The sequence below is a fragment of the Ovis aries genome, chromosome 1, assembly GCF_016772045.2.
Source record: "Ovis aries strain OAR_USU_Benz2616 breed Rambouillet chromosome 1, ARS-UI_Ramb_v3.0, whole genome shotgun sequence".
Classification (NCBI taxonomy): Eukaryota; Metazoa; Chordata; class Mammalia; order Artiodactyla; family Bovidae; genus Ovis; species Ovis aries.
This window is the reverse complement of record NC_056054.1, coordinates 6,677,649-6,692,531: the sequence shown is the minus strand read 5'-3', so window position 1 is coordinate 6,692,531 and position 14,883 is coordinate 6,677,649. Positions and strand designations below refer to the sequence as shown.

The window sequence follows — 14,883 nt, the reverse complement described above, 5'->3', positions numbered from 1 at the left end:
CTTTCATCCTTCCTGGGGACCTACACCAGTCTAGTCTCTCCTACTGTGGTCCTCACTCTTCCCAGCTTCTTCTAATGCTCCATCGGCCCACTGTGAGGTTCCAACAAACTATGCTGCCAAATAGCAAAGACAGGAAAGAAAAGAGGGCAGGTCACTGCCACTAAGAGTATCTACCTCCCCAGAGTCTTATATAAAGGGATGTGTGCTGGAGGAGAAATCGCCCTCCTCATCCCTGGAGGACCTGCGGGTGTGAGAGATCATTTTCAATCCTGCTCCATTTGGGCTGGTGCTTTTTCCAGGTCAAATTAGCAAGAGTCAGTTTTACGAGCTGCAATAGGGAGTTTTGTGCAAACAAATTTTCTAAGTGATGATAACCAGCCTAGTTTACAGAAGAACAAACAGTGCTTTGCAAATGATAAAATCAGTCAAGCTTGCAGCAGGCTTTGTGTGGGTGAGTAGAAGTCTGGGCTGGCTGTCAGGGACCTGGTCATTTAACTCTTTGACCCAACAGCGGAGATGAGCAAAACAAACAAACCAAACTGGGATTACTTAAAACAAGCAAAGCAATTTAGACAAGTCAGAAGCTAAGGTCAGGAAGAGGAAAAGCAGCCACCACTATTATTATTTTAACCATTTTCTCCAGTTTTTTTTCATATGCATATAAAATCTCAGTGCCAGTCTCCATAAACTTTGGTATCCAGGTTTTAAAAGTTAACATCAATAAATGTTCTTCACGGTTGTTTCTCTTGATGGCTGAATAATTTTCTATTACTGAGTGGGTGCTTTGTATTTTCTGTAGTTTTCTCTTGATTTCAATTTTTCCATTTTTATTGAATCTTAATAATCAATATATTCAATTATCTGCTCTTGCATGCTTGCTCAGTCATGTCTGACTCTTTGTGACCCCGTAAACTGTAGCCCACCAGGCCCCTCTGTTCATGGGATTATCCATCAAGAATCCTGGAGTGGGTGCCATTTCCTTCTCCAGGGGATCTTCCTGACCCAGGGACTGAACCCAGGTTTCCTGTGGCTCCTGCAATGGCAGGTAGATTTCTTTACCACTGAGCCACCTTAGCCAACCTGCTTAATGCCGAGCTGTGGGGTGACTTTTATTTGTATACAATGGCAATTAATAAAGGACATTTCTGTAGAAATATCTATACATTTGCATTTGTGTGCTTTTAAAAGATAAACTGAGAGTTTGAGTAAAAATTGATTCGCGTGGGGTAACCCCAAACCAGAAGTGCTTGGAAACACTCCACTCCTAGGAGCTGGGAAGAAAATTCTATAGAGAGAAGGCAGAAGCAAAGTGGGACAATGATTGACTGGCTCTGGCTTACCGCCTAGCTGGCTGTTGTGATTGGCCAGCTGTTGTGATGGGGTCATCCTCAGTGTTTAGACTTTGGAACCTTGGGGCATTTATAGGTCCAGATTCTGTTTGCATACATTGCGGCACTGGCATCAGAACCGCATCATTCTGATGGCTTCCTGTTAAATTAACAGCATCACTATGAGCTGGTGACTATCTGATCTTTTAGGCACAGAAGCTGGACTTCCATGAGTAAGGACAAAAAGGGGTTCTGAATATTTACAAGAAACCTAGGAAAAGTGATGCCCATTTCCTCATATGTTTTGGCAACTGTAGGAAAAGTTCACTTCAAGAGCTTATGATACAGCCTACAATGGGGGAGTTATAAGAACAAAACTTGGATGAAAGTGTCTTCCTAGCCTTCTGAGAATGCTGAGTGCTTAGCCGCTTCAGTAGTGTCCTCTTTGTGACCTTATGGACTGTGGCTGCCAGGCTCCTCCATCCATGGGGTTCTCCAGCCAAGAATACTGGAGTGGGTTACCATGCCCTGCCCCAAGGGATCTTCGCAACCAGGGACCGATCTCTTGAGGCTCCTGCATTGGCAGGCGGGTTCTTTTGCCACCAGAACTACCTAGGAAGCCCTCCTATCCTGTGTACACAAGCTTAATTGTAGGATAAGCAGATCCTCCCTCAAAGGACTCCTGAAGGAAATTCTCCCTGGGGTGTCAGTATGGTCCTGGTCCGAAGAGCATGTTATGTTTTATTTAATGATCATTGTGGATCCTGCAAACTTGTACAGCTTACTTTTTTGACTTCGCACATTTGAGGCTCACCTCTGGCAAGTATTTAGGATCCTTCATTACACAATTCTCTGCTAAGCTCACCTTCACTTTCACTTCCAGTATGCTGTTGCTATTTAAGGTGATGTTTAGAGTTCCTAACGATGTGCAAAGAAAAAAAAAGTGTACACTATACAAAATAGCATTTTTAAAAAACCAAAAAGAAATGTATCTGAGGTTAAAAGTGTTTGGCAGAGTAGGATTATGTGCAATATTTTCCAAGCTAGTTTTTGTAAGGTTTTTTTTTTTTTTTCCTTTTCAACATTCAACGTTTTCAATAAAGAACGTACATGACTCTTATAAAGTGGATAGGAAGACCCATCAGCTTTGGAAATCACGAAAGAAATGCAAGCGAAAATCCCTCTGCACCATTTAATGACATCAGGAAATTGGAAACAGAAGCCTGAGAGCTCCAACAACTTACTAATTTGCCGATTCCTGTCACACACCGGACTTTAACACTTTTGTCCACAAAACATTAGCACTCCTTGATGTTGTTAATGCAGCCACATTAAACATTTATATAGCATCTATATTCCCAGGGATGATTTGTTTTCGTTTTTCACTTGAGGAGCTGACATGGTCCAAGTCCCTCATGTGATGGTTAGGCAAAAAAAAAAAAAAGAGAGAGAGAGAGAGAGAGAAAGCCTGCTTTGGTCAGAGAAGGTAGGTGCCAAGAGGTGACAAAACTTCAGACAGAAAAGTCTACCCATTTAGTTTTTTTCCATTTCCTTTACCATCGCCTCTGACTTTGAAGGGCATTTCCTAGGTACTGGGCTCTCTTCTCATTGTGATGGATGCTAATAGCATCATTAAACTGCAGTTTCCCTAAGCTTACTTAAAAGAATGCTTGGATGTTGTGATGGCAGTGTTTCCAATTAGTGCAACACTTTTCACTCGATATTTTCAGTACTTCTCAAATGGAATGGTTAATTCATGGAAAATAAATTTAAAAGATTTAAGAAACCACTCCCTCCCAAACAGTTGTGCATTGAAACACCATCCAATTCTAAGCTTCTAAATCCACCATTCATGGAAAATAGCTCCAGGAAACTTAATGGCCCCTCTCGTGCCAGGCTTCAGCAATACGTGAACCGTGAACTCCCTGATGTTCAAGCTGGTTTTAGAAAAGGCAGAGGAACCAGAGATCAAATTGCCAACATCCGCTGGATCATGGAAAAAGCAAGAGAGGTCCAGAAAAACATCTATTTCTGCATTATTGACTATGCCAAAGCCTTTGACTGTGTGCATCACAATAAACTGTGGAAAATTCTGAAAGAGATGGGAATACCAGATCATCTAACCTGCCTCTTGAGAAATCTGTATGCAGGTCAGGAAGCAACAGTTAGAACTGGACATGGAACAACAGATTGGTTCCAAATAGGAAAAGGAGTCCGTCAAGGCTGTATATTGTCACCCTGCTTATTTAACTTCTATGCAGAGTACATCATGAGAAAGGCTGGACTGGAAGAAACACAAACTGGAATCAAGATTGCCGGAAGAAATATCAATAACCTCAGATATGCAGATGACACCACCCTTATGGCAGAAAGTGAAGAGGAACTCAAAAGCCTCTTGATGAAAGTGAAAGAGGAGAGCGAAAAGTTGGCTTAAAGCTCAACATTCAGAAAACGAAGATCATGGCATCTGGTCCCATCACTTCATTGGAAATAGATGGGAAACAGTGGAAACAGTGTCAGACTTTATTTTGGGGGGCTCCAAAATCACTGCAGATGGTGACTCCAGCCATGAAATTAAAAGACGCTTACTCCTTGGAAGAAAAGTTATGACCAAGCTAGATAGCATATTCAAAAGCAGAGACATTACTTTGCCAACTAAGGTCCATCTAGTCAAGGCTATGGTTTTTCCTGTGGTCATGTATGAATGTGAGTGGACTGTGAAGAAGGCTGAGCACCAAAGAATTGATGCTTTTGAGCTGTGGTTTTGGAGAAGACTCTTGAGAGTCCTTTGGACTGCAAGGAGATCCAACCAGTCCATTCTGAAGGAGATCAGCCCTGGGATTTCTTTGGAAGGAATGATGCTAAAGCTGAAACTCCAGTACTTTGGCCACCTCATGCGAAGAGTTGGCTCATTGGAAAAGACTCTGATGCTGGGGAGGGATTAGGGGCAGGAGGAGAAGGGGATGACAGAGGATGAGATGGCTGAATGGCATCATGGACTCGATGGACATGAGTCTGAGTGAACTCTGGGAGCTGGTGATGGACAGGGAGGCCTGGCGTGCTGCGATTCATGGGGTCGCAAAGAGTCGGACACGACTGAGTGACTGAACTGAACTGAACTCGTGCCTCCCTTTTAGAACTGCCAGATAAAATAGAAGATGCCCAGTTAAATGTGAATTTTAGATAAACACAATTTATTTAGTATAAGAATATCCCAAATATTACACACTGATTTCTCCACCAGATGAAGCAATCCTTCACCTCCAGTTAGAACAGTCTCCAGAAACGAAGCTTAGTCAGTGTCTTATCACTGAAGTGGTTGTTATAGATGAGAAGAGATTTGGCAGTCTGAACAAATAGCCAGTTAGATGCTTCTTCTGAAAAGACAGGATGCTGTTCACTCTTTTGAGGCTGTCTGGGACTCACAGAGAGATGGCAATCCTGTATCCCACGGCTCATCTTTCTCCACTGGCAAGCATGGAAAAGGGGTCTGAAGAAGAAGCCTGGTGGCTGAGCAGCAGGAGGATCGGGGGAAAGAGGGAGAGAGAGAAAACGAGCTGAGACCCTAAATCTGATTTAGCTCATGACCCTAAATCTGCCTGCTAGTCACCTAACTAAATCCACAAAATGCTTGGTGTGAAGAGATGTCGTACCTAACTGGAATGGCTGTTTCTCGGTGTTTCTGGGTGATGGAACGGAAGCAGCTCACACGGACTCAGAGGCACTTAGGCAGCAGAGACAATGAAGAGGGAACCCCCTGGGAACTGCAGGAGTGGTGGAAATCCGGAAGGTCCTCTGACATGTGGGGGACACGTTAAGAGCAGAAGGAGCTTTGATTTTGGTATTCAGTTGCCTCAGTTCAAATCCTGTATCTACAACCTACCAGCTGTGTGATCTTAGATAAATAACCTAACCTCTCTAATCCTTAGATTCCACATCTTTTAAAAAAAGAGTGGTAACAACTGCATCTGGAGGCTGGTCAGTGAAAATAATCTAGAGTAAGAGTTTGTTGTTCGGTTGCTCAGTCGTGTCTGACTCTTTGCAACCCCATGAACTGCAGCACACCAGGCTTCCCTGTCCTTCACCATCTCCCAGAGTTTGCTCAAACTCATGTCCATTGAGTTGGTGATACCATCCAACCATCTCATTCGCTGCCACCTTCTCCTCCTGCTCGCAATCTTTCCCAGCGTCAAGGTCTTTTCCAATGAGTCAGCTCTTTGCATTAGGTGGCCAATGTATTTGAGCTTCAGCTTTAGCATCAATCTTTCCAATGAATATTCAGGGTTGATTTCTTTTAGGATTGACTGGTTTTATACCCTTGCAGGCCAAGGGACTCTCAAGAGTCTTCTCCAGCACCACAGTTTGAAAATATAAAATTTTTCAGTGCTCAACTTTCTTTATGGTCTAGCTCTCACATCCATACCTGGCTACTGGAAAGACCATAGCTTTGACTGCCCAGAAAAGTTTTATTTGAGCTAAACTGAGGATCACAGCCCAGAAGACAGCCTCTCAGGTCACTCAGGAACTGCTCCATTGAAGTGTGGTTTTCAGCATAGCTTTTTATCTCGTCAGAACAAAGAACATTAAACCAAGGTCAGGGATGCATTCCTTCAGGATTTTATTGAGTCAGTATGGCTTTGGCACCTAGGAAGGGAGTCTTACGAAAGGAGGACAAGCATTCAGGTCCCAGGGAGGCATTCAGTGTTTATTTTTATTTTTTTAATTTAAATTTATTTATCTTAATTAGAGGCTAATTACTTTACAATATTGTATTGGTTTTGCCACATATCAACATGAATCTACCACGGGTGTACACGTGTTCCCAATCCTGAACGCACCTCCCACCTCCCTCCCCATACCATCCCTCTGGATCATCCCAGTGCACCAGCCCCGAGCATCCTGTATCGATGCAGGATACAGTGTTTATTTTTAACATGGGCATTCTTTACTTCTGTGGCTTCCCAGGGGGCACAAATGGTGAAGAACCTGCCTGCCAGTGCAGGAGACACGTGAGACATGAGTTTGATCCCTGGGTCAAGAAGATCTCCTGGAGGAGAAAATCGCAACCCTCTCCAGTTATTCTTGCCTGGAAAATTCCATGGACAGAAGACCCTGGTGGACTACAGTCTATGGGTCCTCAAAGAGTTGGACACGACTGAGCGACCAGGCATACAGTCTTTATTTCTGGTCATGGTGCCCTTTTCTTTAACAAAGCAGATGTGCAGTGTCTGTTTGAGAAGCCACAGACAGGCTGCTGTAGTTAGCAGAAAATTTAACTCGTGGATAAACCAGAATGGCCTCCCATAGTCAATGTGTGAACATGTCTTTTATCAGGCTCTTTGAGAGTTAAATAAGACTCACTCAGTGTAAAGTAGGTATTCCCAAAAGTGTGTTCTCCTTTTCTCTTATGTCCTTTATTGCTAGGAGATAAATATGTAGACAAAATGTTTACAGAATTGGAGAACAAATGGCACCCTTGTCCTGCAGTGAGCCACCATTGCTGGCTTCTTCACGACATTCAGGTTACACACAGGAGAGAAGAGAGGGCAAGACGACGTCACGAGGGCAGGTTTAGATACACGGGCAACTGAGGCCATTTTTTTTTTTTCCTGCACAGCAAAACTGCCTATACACACACACACACACACACACACACACACACACACACAGACACCCAATTCAATCATCTTACAGACAACGGTAAAAAAAAAAAAGCAGTAATTGAGTTGTTTGGAGTTATTCATAACAAGTCTTTTCTACATTTCTGGCATAATTGAATAATTCAACTACTTAATAAAGATCTAGTATTTTCGACTTCCTCAGGACTACAGCAAGGAGAAGGGCCCCTTCTATCCTTTGGGCTTCCCTGGTGGCTCAGAGGGTAAAGCGTCTGCCCGCAATGCAGGAGACCTGGGTTCGATCCCTGGGTTGGGAAGATCTCTTGGAAAAGGGAATGGCCACCCACTGCCGTATTCTTGCCTGGGAAATCCCATGGACAGAGGACCCTGGTAGGCTACAGCCCATGGGATTACAAAGTGTTGGACATGACCGAATGACTTCACTTCATTTCTATCCTTTGAGGTTCTGTAGTTAACCAAAGAATTAAATTGATTAAGACAGATGAACAGGAGAAAATAAACGACTTTAAATATGTGTCTAAACATGGGAGTTTACAAAAATATGAGAGTCGGGGTGATTCTCAGATGACTGAGGCTTATATAGCATCCCGAGTTGAGGAAAGAGACAGAGAAGGTGGCGTCGGGACTTGGGGTCGTGGGGGGAGGAGCCCTAGTTAGGGGGCAGGTGAGGACAGGATATGGACATAAATACTGGTAGGGTGCTGATCACAGGCGCACATGGACATGTTCTCTCTGGAAGCAGATCTTTTCTGGGCACGCTTGCTAGTGGGAATTTCCATCTAGCTGTCTACTTCCTCGCCCCACTCTCCCCTCTCCCACCTCTTACGGGAAGGTGAAGACTTTTTCCTGTGTCTGCTTCTTCTCCCACTGCTTTTAACTTGAAATAATCCATAATCCAAAGTGGCATACTTGGGAGCGGCAAATTCAGAACTCTTCAAATCCTTCAAAGTAAAGCAATACAAGGGGATAACTGTAACCAAACTTTACCCAGAAATAGCAGCAGGCTTGAAATAAAGACTTCCTCACAAATCCAAAAAAGAGGGGATATGCGTAAACATATAGCTGATTCACTTTGCTGTACAGAAGAACTGGCCCAACATTGTAAAGCACCCGTCGTCGTCATTCAGTGGCTCATTCGTGTCCGACTCTTGCGACCCCATGGACGGGAGCACACCAGGCTTTCCTGTCCATCACCATCTCCCGGAGCTTGCTCAAACTCCTGTCCACTGAGTCAATGATACCATCCAACCATCTCATCCTCTGTCATCCCCTTCTCCTTCTGCCTTCAAACTTTCTCAGCATCAGGATGTTTTCAGCCAGACTCCAATAAAAAGAAGAAAGAAAGAAAAAAGACTTCCTCAGGATGATCTGTTATGTTCACAGCCTCTTCAGACCCCGCAGGGAGACCCGAGAACAGCGTTTCAGTCTACTGTGAATGTCAGGACAGCAGGAGAGGCTGGAAGAAAATGCCATTCAACCTGCTTTAATCTGAGAGCCAAAAAGCCAGAACATCTCTGACCTCTCACCCTGGTGAGGTGCTGCCTTGAGAACAGGCCTGACAAGGAAGACCAGTGCGCCTGTCCATCTCAGCACCCATGGGTGATGTCCACTGGGAGTCGTCTGCATCGCCGGATGCCGAGAGATGGGGAGAACTCGGCGGGGGCCGGATGTGTATACACAGCAAACCCTCCCTCTCCAGAGACCAGGGTGTGGCAGTGGGCACAGTGGACAGGGCAGGTTGGACCCGTCTCCCCATCCCCAGAGAACTAGGAACCTGTAGGAATGCATTGTCATCCCCTAAAGGGAAAAAGAGGGCTTCCCTGGGGGTCCAGTGGTTAAGAATCCACCTTGTAATGCAGGGGACATGAGTTCGATTCCTGGTCTCGGAAGATCCCACTGCAGAGCAAATAAGCCAGTGCCCCGTGACTACTGAGCCTGTGCTCTGGAGCCTTAGAGCCGAAACTACTGAGTCCACGTGCCACAACTACTAAGGCTGGTGCTCCGCAAATACCGAGCCAGCACTCTGGAGCCCAGGGGTCACAACCACTGAGCCCATGCACCCTAGACCCCATGCTCTGTAACAAGGAAAGCCAATGCAGTGAGAAGCCCCCACACCACAAGAAGAGTAGCTCTGCTTTCTGCAGCTGGAGAAAAGCCATGTGCAGCAACAAAGACCCAGCACAGCAAAGTAAATAAATAATACCAAGAAATGTTTAAAAAACAAACAAGGAAAGAGGAGCGGATGGTGGATCTCAGGTCTGGCCATGGCTGGGTGATCTGGGTAGCTGATCGGGACATTTGGATTCTAAGAGCAACTCTCCGAGCCCGCTGCAGACAAGAGCACTCCACGAGCAGATTCCACCCAGAAATTAGGACTGCAGATGACTCTTTGTGTTCTCAGCAGTTCCGGCCAGAAGCGATTACCCACTTGGCTCATTTAAACAAGTAACAAATGCTAATTGTCCCCACAATTAGCCAAGGACTGTTATAGCGACTTGTGCCTACCAGCTCAGAAATGAGAAGCGTGGTGGGCAGGGACAGAAAAGGAGTGAAAATTCAGTCTCAATGGGTAGTCCATCCCTTCATCCTGCATTTCTTTCCTTTCCATGTGAAGTGAGCGGTGCGAGGTGTAAAAAGAGGGAGATTGGGCAAGGTGAAAGAAAAGAAAGTGAAGTTGCTCAGTCATGTCTGACTCTTTGTGACCCCATGAACTGTAGCCCACCAGGCTCTTCTGTCTATGGGATTCTATAGGTAAGAATACTGGAGTGGGTTGCCATTTTCTTCTCCAGGGGATCTTCCTGACCCAGGGACCATGGAACCTGCATGCTGAACTGTAAATGCACAGAATCCTAGGGGACCTGTGGTCCATTTCCAATCCTTATTATCATGCAATGCCCTGGAGGGGAGAGGGGAGGGGAGTAAAGGAGGAGGAGGGAGACAAGGAGGGGAGAGGCACTCCTTACACAATGCAACATTCCCCCCAGTTCTGGAAGTCTCCCAAGGCCCTGCCTGGCTTCTCTGAGGGGTAGATGAGACCCCTGGGAAGACAGCCAGCCTTGCAGAGTAAAGCTCCATCTTTGAACACTCCAACAGAGGGAAGGAGCGGGGGTGTGGACTGGTTCACACTGTCCTTCTGAAGTTGTTCACATGAGGAACTGGAGCCCTGTCTGAGCATCACTCTTCTTATCTGTGTTCTTCTGTGTTTGTATCTAGCTTTATGCTTTATTTTCCCCAGATTTTCTGAGGCCCTTGTGCAGCTTTTGCTCCAAAAGGATAGTGTTTATCCTCCACTAGGGACAGCAGGTGGACTCAAGCCCTCTGTCTTTTGGAGTGATGTTAATAAAAAAAAAAAAAAACAAAGCAAGGAATAATAAAGCTTTAAAGGAGTTTAGGATTAATACCTACACACAACTATATATAAAATAGACAATCGACAAGAACCTACTGTATAGCACAGGGAACTCCGCTTGATATTCCGTAATGGCCTATAAAGGGAAAGAGCCTGAGAAAGAATGGGTATGCATGTGTGTGTAACGGAACCACTTTGCTGGACATCTGAAACTAACAAAATGCTGTAAACCAACTATACTCCAATATAAAATAAAAATAAATCTTAAAACTTCATAAAGAAATAGGACAGACAGAAAGAAAGGAGACTGCAGGATGTTGCTCTGTGAAGTCTTCCTGCAGGCAAACACCCCCCATTTACTTTTCTCCATTGCCAATTTCCCACATTCCAACAGATCTGATTGACAAATGTATTCTGCTATCCCAGTGATTGATGAAAGTTGAAATATTCATCTGCCCCAAGGCATTTATATTACAAAAATCGATACTTGAAAAGTTTCCCGATTATTCTCCCCAAAGAAATTCACAGTAGCAGGCATTTTAGACAATTCAGGGCTTGTTAGTGTCTGCACATCAGTAACACAGGAACAATATAAATATCGAATTCGTGCATATATATTACTGATGAGTTTTATGTTATTTTTATCAGGAAATGTATTGGGTGAAACGCACATTTTCGGTTCATATACATCTTAAAACTTTTCGTGGGCAAATTTTTGCCACTCACATTTGTTTGAAGAATCCAGATTTATCTGTAACTGTTTAAGGTTCTTCAGATCTCGGTTAACTGAGAAACCCATTAGGGTTATCAAGAGATCCCTCCCCTGCTATCCGTGAATTCTTGAACGACACTTGAACTCTGGAGAAGACGGATGGTCTTAGTGCTAGAGTGCTTGTGTATGGTGAGGGTCCACTCAAAAGAAATGACAGCGGACATACGGGCAAGGAGGAGATGTGAAATGAAAATAGCTCCTGCCATATCAATAAACAAGAAATGCCACAGCCATCAATGATTTCTGGCCTCCAAATGGGAATGAGGGCTCCCCAAACTGCGATCCAGTGGATGCTGCCAACTCCTGCGGTGATTGCTGAGAAGCTGGGGGAATGCAAGGAGCCGGCGGAACACGAAACCAGGATTGGCCCCAGATAGCTGAGGTGCTTATGGAAGGAATGGATTCAATGGGCTCAGAGGCCTGCACCTTCCCAAATATAGAACGTTAAATTCCTTAACTTGATACCTGATCTTTGATGTTCAGACCATCTGCTCCCTTTGTTGCAATCTTGTATATAGCCTGACTTCCCTTCCTCTTTGGAGCAGCTTTCTCAGAGCTGCTGAGATGCTGTCGCCCGGGCTAAGAGTCCTAAACTTTCCCACCAAGTAAAATCACTCTCTACGTTCAGGTTGTGACTATATGGTTTCAGTCGACAGAGGAAAAGTCAGCGGTATGTCAGAAAATGCGTGTCATCTGAGGTTTTAGGACGGGAATGTTATATGTTCGAATGTGGGTGTTTTGCCGATGCTAACACTGTCAAATCCACACACGCAGAAGCCCTGAACTCTGCTGGGCTTTTAATCCTAGCAATGCGCAGCAGCACAGACATTTCACAGGCTTTCTCAACAATGATTAACAGGGCTCAGACTGACCCTCTTTGGAGGGTCCCCTGGTGGGATGCTACATGGAACAGCGGCCCTCCCAGGCCATGAGCAAGGGTGAGCAAATGTGGCCAGCTTACTTGGCTTCTCTCCTGGAGCAGGAGAGAAAATTCTGGGATGAGTTGAGATAAGGCAGGATAAGCATGCACTTTTTTGCAGTACCTTTTCCAGGGAGTACATCCACCTCCCCCGCACTCAGGGCACTAGAATTTGACAACATTCCATTCTGATTTCTCCCTGGAGGTCAGCATTCTTAAGTCGCAGCTCCTTAGGACTTGTGAAGGTGAGAAGCCATCCTCAATTTCTTGGGAGGAATTTCGAAGACTGAAAGTCAAACAGCCTCGAACCAATGCATGTTCTGGAGCACCTGCCTTTTTTTTTTTTTTTTTTCTGAAGGCGGCACCTCTCCTGGATCAGGGCAGAGCCCATCTGCTGTGATATCCTGGGATTTGTAAAATAACAGGTCTTGTCAAAGGATGCAGTCAGCGACAGAGCTGTTCCTTACTTTAGCTGCAATGTGGAGAAGTAAGTCTTCTTATCGGATGTACTCAGGGGAATAGCTGATGGTGAAACAAAGTTTGTTAAGGAATCACAGATACAGAATATTTTACTTTAACTTAGAAGATATAAAAATATAATTTCTTGGCCACTCTTGGTTTGAGAGCCAAGTTCTGTCCTTTGAGTGAGGCCTACTGATTGGGGTTCTCCATCATTTTTCTTGCAAAACCACGTCTTTATTGCCTCATGTGAAATTTCCAGATATGATTTCTCATGGAGCATAAACTTTAGAATACTTAGCACTGGGAGGGTCAAATCCTAGATTTGTACAATTGCCATTCCACCCCCAAATTGTTCATCCTTCTCTTGGCCACACTTTTCCAAAAACATTTTAAGAGACTCATTCTTATCCAGTCTTTCCAGAATATTTGTCTTAGTTTTCATCGAAAACATATCTTTTTCTTAGGCATGCATATTTCATAGATTTCATGTAGCATTTATTTAAATTACGTAATTACAGAGATGAATGTACCTGAGCTTATCAGAGGACAGCCCACTGGCTTCAGGCTACAGGCCACTTTGAACCTGAGGATCTGCAAATATTGGTTAATCCTGCAAAGGAGCATCTGCTGTAGAAGCCAGCAAGCGAGCTGGGTCACTTCAGTCGTGTCCGACTCTTTGCAACCCTCTGGACTGTAGCCCACCAGGTCCATCTGTACATGGGATTCTTCAGGCAAGAATACTGGAATGGGTTGCCATTTCCTCCTCCAAGGGATCTTCCTGACCAAAGGATCAAACCTGTCCCTCCTGTATTACAGGCAGATTCTTTACCCACTGAGCCATCAGAAAAGGCCTCGCTGTAGAAAATACAGTGCACTATAGGATTCTCCAGCTCCTTACCTCCTGAATATGTAGAGTATGCAAGCTTCCCCAGGGCTTACCATAGGCTGCAGGCAGACAGGTGGGTGCAATAATATCAATACTTACACTGTACTGCTCAAAAGTGGCTGAGCAGGCAAGACAGTGGCCCAGTTTCTCTCTTTTGCACATGGCGGTCCAGTTTTCCCAGCACCACTTATTGAAGTCACCGTCCTGCGCGCACTGTGTATTCTTGGTTCCTTTGTCATCCACACGGAACTGCTCCTTCACAGATGCCGCGGTGGACAGTCTCACGAGCGAGATATGGTCTGAGTGCTGACAGCATCCCCGTGCTTGCCCAGAGGCTGCTGAAGGACTTGGTTGGCCCTGGCAGGTCAGTCTCGGTAGTGTCAGATCCCAGTTATTTCAGGCAATGGTGTAGCTCCCCTCTTCCCAAACCTGTCATCTCCTCATGACAGGTACAAGATGCTTCCCCAGAAGACAGATGGAAACCTGCCTACGGACAGGGCCCTCCAGCTCAGCTAGCCCACCCGGCACAGCGTCAAGATGGAGACTGCCTCTAATGCAGCCCCAGCTGTGTGCGCATGCTCAGCCGTGCCCAACGCTTTTCCACGCCATGGACTGTAGCCCGCCAGGCTCCTCTGTCCACGGAATTTTCCAGGCAAGAATACTGGGGCCAGTTGCCCTTTCCTCCTCCAGGGAATCTTCTTGACCCAGTGATTGAACCCGTGCCTTCACCTCTCCTGCACTGCAGGTGGATTCGTTACCACTGAGCCACTTGGGAAGCCCGCTCCCATCCCAGCGACCCATTAACTAATGATGAAACTGAAACGAACCCAAACTAGAAATAAACTCGTAACAGCCTGAAAACTAACAGCAATGATCACCCAGTTGGTAGAGTTTGGAGGGTGGAGGATTGTTCTCACTTACCATTCCAGGTTCAAAAACTGAACTCATCAGTGGCTTGTATGCCAGAGTACAATACCATTATACTCTGCAGTCCTCATGCTCCTGATCTAGGAAAGGCTTAGATGAGGAAAAAGCCTGAGTTAAACTAACGTCAGAGAAAGTGTCAAAATGTCTGGATGGGAAGGGTCATCACAAAAGTCCTATGATTGGTTTGAATTTTAAAAACAGAATAAAAGGCTAAAAACCAAACAAAAATTCTGAGGAAAATGCTTACTATAGAAAAATGGGGATGAAATATTAAAACTCTTCATATCTCTCAAATCCTTATAAAAAAGGATGTTAATCACAGCATTATTGAGAATATTAAAGGTGTGGAAAAGTAAAAGGGTTAGTCACTTAGTTGTGTCTGACTCTCTGCGACCCTATGGACGGACTGGAGCCCACCAGGCTCCTCTGTCCATGGGACTCTCCAGGCAAGAATACTGGAGTGGGTTGCCATGCCCTTCTCCAGGGAATCTTTCCGACCCAGGCATAGAACCTGGTCTCCTGCATTGCAGGCAGATTCTTTACTCTCTGAGCCACCCAGGAAGCCCATAAAGGTGTAGAAATAATCTAAATGTCCAACACT

At 45.1% G+C, this 14,883-nt stretch overlaps 1 protein-coding gene and 1 long non-coding RNA gene across 2 annotated transcripts in view; both read left to right on the top strand.

Annotated features, from left to right (window-relative positions):
• LOC121818818 (uncharacterized) overlaps positions 1-2,681 on the top strand; it is a 32,078-nt gene extending 29,397 nt beyond the window's left edge. Inside the window, exon 4 of the long non-coding RNA XR_009596478.1 lies at positions 2,432-2,681. This is a non-coding gene — a long non-coding RNA (uncharacterized LOC121818818). The remainder of the gene's footprint in view (positions 1-2,431) is intronic.
• SPP2 (secreted phosphoprotein 2) overlaps positions 1-14,883 on the top strand; it is a 553,934-nt gene that overhangs the window by 291,429 nt on the left and 247,622 nt on the right. The window lies entirely within an intron of this gene.